General features: G+C 47.8%; 1 long non-coding RNA gene across 1 annotated transcript; it reads left to right on the forward strand.

The window, feature by feature from the left end:
• The first annotated feature begins 2852 nt into the window (after positions 1 to 2852).
• Positions 2853 to 4046, forward strand: LOC128822494 (uncharacterized). The gene is made up of 3 exons (XR_008441453.1): positions 2853 to 2931; positions 3238 to 3301; positions 4009 to 4046. It is a non-coding gene; the product is annotated as an uncharacterized LOC128822494 (long non-coding RNA).
• Positions 4047 to 7962: the final 3916 nt, after the last annotated feature.

Consider the following 7962-nt stretch of genomic DNA (forward strand, 5'->3'; position numbering starts at 1 on the left):
TACCTCTGCTTTTTTGCAGCCCAGGGAATCAGTAAATGTGGTTTGGGAATTGAGCAGGAAATCATTGCTCTTGCATTCCAGCTGGTCCTCAGAGATCAGAGGAGCTGGAAGGAGCTGGGCTTTATTTCTGATTACAGCCCCTTTAGCACTCTCAGTGTTGTCAAGTCCAAGAGAAGCACTTGGCCGAGCACAGATGCTGCAAGAGTGCCATTCCCAGTGCAATGCTCTAGATCTGGTTGCATTCCATAAGGACCTAAATGCTCCAGATTCCCCGGGAGTGTGGTTTATTGAAGCAACAGGAGAGCAATCTCAGGAGTGCTGCTGATCAGGGCAATGGCTACCAAGTGTGTGTAGCAACAGAAATGATAGGAAAGAGAGATTATAAGAGTGAGTTCTATCTATCTATCTATCTATCTATCTATCTATCTATCTATCTATCTATCATTTGTATAATTGAATCTTCTTGGCTCTGGTCCAAAGCAGTTGGAGGTGCAAAGTTCACTTAAAGCATCCCTTTCAGGAGAGGATTAGAGACACGTTCTCTTGACCGATTCCGAGCAGGCAGAGCTGTTTCCCCCTCCAGATATGGTGGTTTTTTTTCCCCTCAGAGCTGTTTTCCACCTCCAGCCTCTTCTTCCTGAAGCCCCCAGTTATTTTTTAATTTTCTGCCTGTCCCAGAGAGGTGGAAGTATTCCATGTTTTAGGTGGTGAAGAGAACATGAACTCCAGAAGTGTCTCTCATAAAGGGTGAGCTCACCCAGGAAGCCACCTGCAGAGGCAGGATGGAGCTGTGGGACTGGGCTGGGTGTCAGTCACTACTGAAAGACAAACAGGACATGGCAGGAGCAGAGGGAGGCCCTCACCAGATCCCTGAGAAATGCCACACCTTCCCTGTCAGCTGCCTGAGAGGCTGTTGGAGCTTCAGCCCCAGATGGCCCCTGATTGTAGTGCCAGGGTCACTTTGGAATCTGTGCCTCCCCACGGGCAGAGAATGACCCAGGAGAGCAGCAGCACAGTGCTCTGGGAACGTGTGAGCCCATCAGTCCTTGAGTCTTGGCCCACAAATGTCCTATGGAAAGTTGAAACCCATCTTCTCTTGCTTTCTGTGCAGATCCTTCCAGAGAAAGAGCAGGAACAGATTGCCTTATCAGAGATGCCATGCCAGACTCAGGGAGAGCTGAGAGCCCGAGAGCAGGAAGAGCAGCTCAGGCAGCAGGTGGAAGAGCCACAGGAGAATGGCCAGGTAAGCCTGACTCGCCAGGTGTCAGAGGGAAAGGGCAGGAAGAGGGGCATAAAACAGAGCTCTTGGGAGTGAGGAGGCCAGGAGTCCCAGAGGCACTGAAAGCACAGAGCCTTGGAATCTGCAGGGATCAGCACTGGGACAAGAGAGCTCCATTGGAAGCAGGTGTGGGTAGGGAAGGAGAAAGAAGTGGCTGAATAAATGTGATTTTGAGGCTGCAAGAGGAAAAAGCTGAGCCTTATGGCAGCTCCCAGTCACTTGCTCTGCATTTGTGTGTACAGAATATCAAGGCAGAGCCACAAGCAGAGCTGCCCGAAGCTCAGAGTGCCATCACAGAAGTGAAGAAGAGGAACCAGGAAGAGACAAGAAGAATTCAAGAGGAGATGAATCTCCAGCAGCAGAGGGGCGATCAACAAAACCAGGTGAGTGAAAGAGTGGCAGCCACTCCACTCATGAAGCATCCTCTCTCTTGTATTTTAGAGAACTTGAAGGAACAGCTGGACACAGACTTTCAGAAAGCTCACGCTAAGATCAAGGCAAGGGAGAAGAGGCAGGAGGAAGAAATGAAAATCATCAGAGAAAAATTTAATCCCCTCCCTCAGGCTCTACAAAAGCAAGTGAGTGAAAGAGGGATAGCCACGGCAGTCACCAAACTGGTGGTTTCTGCCCTTCTGGCCTTCCCAGTGCAGAGCAGCAGGGAGCAGGGTGATGCCTCTGAGTGCCATCCTGCTCTAGTGTGTATCACAGTCACTCAGAAGGACATTTCCTGGTGTGCTGAATCTCAGCTGCTGCCCTGGACAGTGGGACTTGTCCTTTGGCCTTTTGGCCAGCAGTCATCCAAATTGATTCCTGCTGGCCTGTTCCTGCTCTCCTTGTTTCTTGAGGTGTTTTTACAGGGGAATATGGTGACCCAGATGGAGGATTGAAACAAGCTGTCTGTATCCCTTGTAAATCTGTTCTTTCCTCACAGTCAGTGACTCTTGACTGACAGGGACAAGCTGTAGTCTCTGACTGCTTTGTTCTGTTTGACTCGAGGTGCAAGTGTTGACATCTCACCGGGCAGCCGGCAAAGACTTCCGGCAAATGAGTGGCACTGAAGAGCCCCGAGGCTGGCGTGAGGCACAGGAACTGTCCCCACCAAAGGTGCTACAGGTTGGGCATGACCTGAAGATGGTGCAGGAAAAGAAGACACAGTGGGGGGAGGACGAACACTTGAACAAGGAGCTGCACGTGTGTCTGAAGCCCTTGGAGGGGGAAAGGAATCCTTGAGTGGAAGTAGAATGGTCATTGTGGCAGTGATCCTTCAGAAAATCCATGAAAATGGACCATGAATCTGGCCATCCACTCAAGTAGAACTACCCTTTGGTTTTGACCCATCCAGTCTGAGAAGTGGACATCAGAAAAAACCCACTTAAGAGCCCTGCATGTTGCTGGCAGCACCTTCCTAAGGGCTTGCATTTGAAATGGAATCTCAGGCTAATCTCTGCCAGCCACCTTTCTGACATAAACTCATTTCTTGTCCCAGATCTACAAGGGCTTTGTCACCAAACCTGCTGCAGCAGCAGCATGGTCTAAAGGAGCCTTTGCTCTCCACCCCGAGAAGCGGAGCCGGGGTGGTTTGTTCATCTCCAGTGCTGACCCAGCTGCTGCTCAGCAACAGGAGATCAAGGATGACTCCCTGGAGCTACGGAGTACGTCTGCTGTATTTCTTGTCTGAGGAACAGTCTATTGTGTGCAGGTGCCAGCATAGCTGTACCAAATGTTTTTCCTGAGTTTGGTGTCCCAGGGACATTTAGAGACATTTCCCCACAGGAACTGCTGTAGAAAAGCAGTCTCTGTGCTGGCCACCTGTGCCGCAGAGCTGTCTGCCTGGTTGTTGTTGTTACCCAGCCGAACACAAAGGGTTCAAAGCTCCAGGCTCTGGGTCTGCCATTTGAATCTCCTGGAAGCTGGGATCTCTGCTTTAAAGTGAGCATCTTGCATTTTGTTTCCCTCAGGGAAAATAGTGAACATGGAAAATCCCGTGATGAAATACACGGAACTGGAATATATTGGCAGAGGGTGAGTTCAACCACAGTCACTTCTATATAACCATGGGCCAGGTGTTTTTCTGGTGGAATATCTATGCAGTGTGAAGTCAGAACAGCTGCAAACAGACATCTATCCCCATGTTCAGACACTGGGGATAGATTGTCCCATCTCTCAGTGCTGCTCCGAATTTGTGAGTGTGCCCAGAAGGCATTGGCAGAGACACCTCCATGCTGCCAAGTTCTTGCCTGCAGCAAGGAACAGGACCTGGAAGATCTCCTTGTCTCTCAAGTGTGGGACAGTTCTGTGTTAATTTCCTGAGCATTTTTGTATATCTCCAAATCATACAGCCACACTAATAAAAGGGGAAGAAACGTGCTTGCCTGAAAGAGCAACCTACTCCCTGATAGCTGTCAGATAACAGTTCTCAGGAACATTTCTTTCCAAGAGATTGCAGAAGGAAATACTCCATGGTCAGGATAAAAACTGCACAGTTTAGAACCTGAAACCCAAGGTGAAAGAAGGAGATCTCCTTAGGAGCTGAGGCAGTAAACAGCAACGCTTCAGGGACAGGCCCAGTGCCCATGCACTTGAGAGGAAAATGCATCATCTGCCTTTGGGCAGAGCCCGCCTGCATCCGGCAGGTTTTAGGCATTTGCAGCAGAGATCTCCTCTGTGGGCTGGCTTTCACTGCAAGATCTAAATGTCTTCTCCTTTCTTTGCTGCTTTTTTGTTTCTAGGACTTTTGGAGATGTTTGCAGAGCACTTGACAATGCCACAGGAGAAGAGGTAAATGTCAACATCTCCCGCAGGTCCTCTGGTGTGAGCAGCTGTGGCTGGAGTTTGAGTAGAGCTGTGCTGAAAAGGCACAAGAAGCACAGACTGCTACCAGCCTGCAAAATACATTTGGGACAGTCTTTGTCCTTCTCAGCTGCCAGAAGGAAGGCAAGGAGGGCAGCAGTTCCTTTCAGAGAAGGATGTGCTCATTTGCTCTCCATTGCTAAAACAAAGGTGGTGCCTTTGAGCATCTCACTGCTCTTTGGGGCTACGGCTTCAGAGCCCTGAATTCTCACTTCTGCTTGCCAGCAAATGCATCTGAAAGTTACTGGTAGTTCCTTAGCCACCTGCAGTGCTGCACTGGAGAACTGCACGTAGGGAGAGATCTGCACGGCGTCCCTAAAAGCCCTAAGTCCTGCCCATAGCCCGAGATGTATCCACAGAGTATTAAGGCATGGATAACTTCTTCTGAATCCCAGACAAAGCAGCAGGGCGTGTGCTCAGAGCTTTGTGGGTGATAGTTGAGACACCACAGTTACCAAGTGGACAAGGCAAAACCTCAGTGGCCACGTGTCCTGTAAGTGGCCTCCAAGGGAGCAGAGAAATGGGCTGTTGCAATGTCAGTTCCTAATTACTGCAATGCCCAGTCACAAGGCAGTTTGGCACAGCTGGGCTGTGGCATTGCAAAATCACTCGCTCCATGTGCCTTGTGGTCTTGTGCCACCAACTTCTCAAGTTACTGATTTTCAATGTCATTTTAGGTGGCCATAAAGAAAATAAATCTCCAAGAACTGAGGAAGAAGGAACTAAGAGTCTATGAACTCATGGTCATGAAGACAAATAAGAATCCCAATCTGGTCAACTATTTAGACAGGTGAGTTGTTGTGAATGTTTGTTTACATATTGCAAACATGCAAGGTAAAATTCCACTTTGTTCACTGGCAGAAAATAGAGCTGTAATTATTGGTTAATTATTATTGCTCTGCTCATCTCCAGTGGATGGGAAGAGAGTGCATCTTGTCTGCATGAGTCGTCCCCGGTACACAGAGTTCTAAAATTATTCAAAAACCTGCATCTGTCATATCTTACTAAATCAATAGCCTGTAAGTTCACAGCCACCACATTGTTTTGGGGCTTGATTTTTTTCAAGAGTCCTCTTACGTCCAGATAAACTAACATGGATTTCCCTTGGATTGTGTCCCCTCTTTTCCATTGCTTTGCGTGCCAGGAAGACTAGGTGCTTATTTCCAGAAACATGCAGTTTGACAGGTTTTTGATCTGTTCCTAACCTGCAGTTTTTACTTGCTGGCTATTGAAGACATCTCCTTTTTTCACAGCTGTGCCTTTCTTCTTGAGACAGATTGCAAACAATGCACAGCCTAGAGGGAATGTCTATTCCTTTCATTCTGTCCTTGTCACAAAGGGACTTGGAAACAAGAATCAATCAAGAAAACAACCTAGCCATGCATGTCTATCTCCATGCTCTTGTTTCCTTCTTTCAGCTACCGTGTGGATGGGCAGCTCTGGCTGGTCATGGAGTACATGGACGGAGGCACTCTGAGCGATGTCATCAGCGAGACCTACCTGTCTGAAGATGAGATGGCAGCCATCAGTCGGGAGGTCAGCAATCCCACCTGTGCTGCCCAGGGCTTGGGCAGGATTGTCTGGGAAACAGGGCTCCAACCTGGAGTGATTTCATGTGCCAAGCTTTGTTTCTGTGTTGCTGGTATGCTATGGGCAAGTAAAAGCCTCTCAAGTGAAATGCCTGCCAGTGCCCCTGCACTCACAGTACTCAGTTCTTGTACTCATATCTCCTACTGTTGTATTCTCGCTCTGTCTCTTGTATTTGTATTTGCTGTTCTCCACCTTGCTTCCCTAAACTTTCATCTCGAGCCTGTCTGCACTGCATTCCTTGCCTGTAGAAGCAAATGTGCTTGTGGCAGCATTTGAAATGATCAGCAAAGAAAAAAGAGAGACTCATTTCTCTCAGTCCTCAACTGAAAAGGACACTAGTGCAGCCAAAATGCTCTTTGCTTCAGGAAGGTGACTGTTGTGATACTTCCAAGTCTGTACTGAGGCCAGCAACAAAACCTTTGTCATGCAGCCTCCCACCCCAAAGTGATCCACTTCACACCAAAGGGAGGGACTTTTTCTTCCTTGGCAAAACCCCTCACTTGTCCTCTGCATGGAGAAAGCACATCCACAGCAGCAGCAGCCATGCTGGCTGGTTTGCAGGGGACAGTCTACAACAACAGCAGGTGCTGTTGCTCTTTCAAAAGCTGACATGCCTTTCCTTAGAAAGGTCCTGCTCTGCAAGTGGTGGAGCAGCAAGCTCTTCCTCACAATTGCACTCTATTCTGCCATTACTCACCATTCCCCTGCAGAGGCAATCTGTAGAGCTGTTTCCTTTCTTGTGTAATGAAATCACATCGCTAATTTTTGCCTTCCTGTTTCTGTTTTCTCTCTCAGTGCCTGCAAGGCCTGGATTTTCTTCACTCGAACCATGTGATCCACCGAGATGTGAAGAGCAGCAACATCCTTCTCAGAACCGACGGCTCTGTCAAGCTGGGTCAGTGTATTCTTGGTCAGGTGCAGCATTCCAGGGACGTGGGCTGTGGGGCTGCTTTGAGTGACTGCCAGCTCCCCAAAAATGGTGCTGGTGGCAGTGCAGGGAACCCTGCCACAAACTGTGGGCACAGTTGCAACATGCACAGAAGTATGACAAGGAACAAGGAGTCAAGAGTGGCGTTGCTCTGTGTGTGTCCCTTCCAGAGGGAGGGAGCTACAATGTAAAGCTTCAGAAAAATAAAAGGCTGGAGGTAGTCTAAAAAATGAGGCTTTTTTTTTGAAGTGGCCAATTCCATATTTCCTTGTCTAAAGCCCTGAGGAAACAGAGCGTGGACAGTTCTCCAGGAGACTCAACAGCACATTCTTAGACTGAGAGTGGGGAATTCTTTTGCTTGATTTCCTAACTTGAGCTGGCTTTCATGGTTTGTTTTTTTCTCCACAGCTGACTCTGGCCTCTTTGCTCAGCTCACCCCTGAGCAGAGTCGACGGAGCTCAGTGGCCAGCACTTCTGGGTGGATGGCGCCTGAAGTGGTGACAGGTCAACCATGTGGCCCCAAAGTGGACATATGGTCTCTTGGAATCGTGGGCATCGAAATGGCGGAAGGAGAAGTTCCTTACTGGAATGAAACTCCTGTTTCGGTAAGGTGCAAATACTCACTGATCCTGCTTGTCTTTCTCACCTGTCCCATGGTCAGTGTGCCATTGGACAAAATCCCATTGCCATCTGCTGGCACCACTTCCACCAAGGTCCCCTTCTGAAAATGTCCCTGCAGCACATCAGCATCTGCTGTCGATTTGGTTGCATCAGAAGGGAAGTGGCAGTTCAGAAACCTAACCAGTTCAGAAACCTGCCAATTTGGCCTCCAGCCATGCCTGACATTTTTCACTTGCTTTTTGAACAATGTTGGAGCTCTGTCTCTGAAGAAAAGGCATTTTTCAGTGGAATGGTTGGATGTGTGATAAATATCCTTCAAAATGGAGATTGAATCTTCCTAGTTTCAATTTTAGAGAAAAAGAAAAAAGAAAAAAAGAAAATTGAAAAGGAAGAGGAAGAGAAAAGGGAAAAGAAAAAAAGAAAAAGTAAGAGAAAAATGGAAAGGAAGAGGAAAAGGAAGAGAAAATAAAAAGAAAAAAAGGAAAAGGGAAAAAAAAGAAAGAAAAAAAGAAAAATAAGAAAAAGAATAAAAAGAAAAAGGAGGAAAAACCACCAAAGCAATGACCAAGCAAGTTCTGCTTGCTTTTCCCTTCATTTACCACAGCACATCAATTTTCCTCCAAACTGTAGCATCTTTTCCCAATCCTGTGGGTCTTCAAAACTTTCAGGCTTTCAAATCATCCGTACATTGTTC

This window comes from Vidua macroura, chromosome Z, assembly GCF_024509145.1.
Source record: "Vidua macroura isolate BioBank_ID:100142 chromosome Z, ASM2450914v1, whole genome shotgun sequence".
NCBI lineage: Eukaryota > Metazoa > Chordata > Aves > Passeriformes > Viduidae > Vidua > Vidua macroura.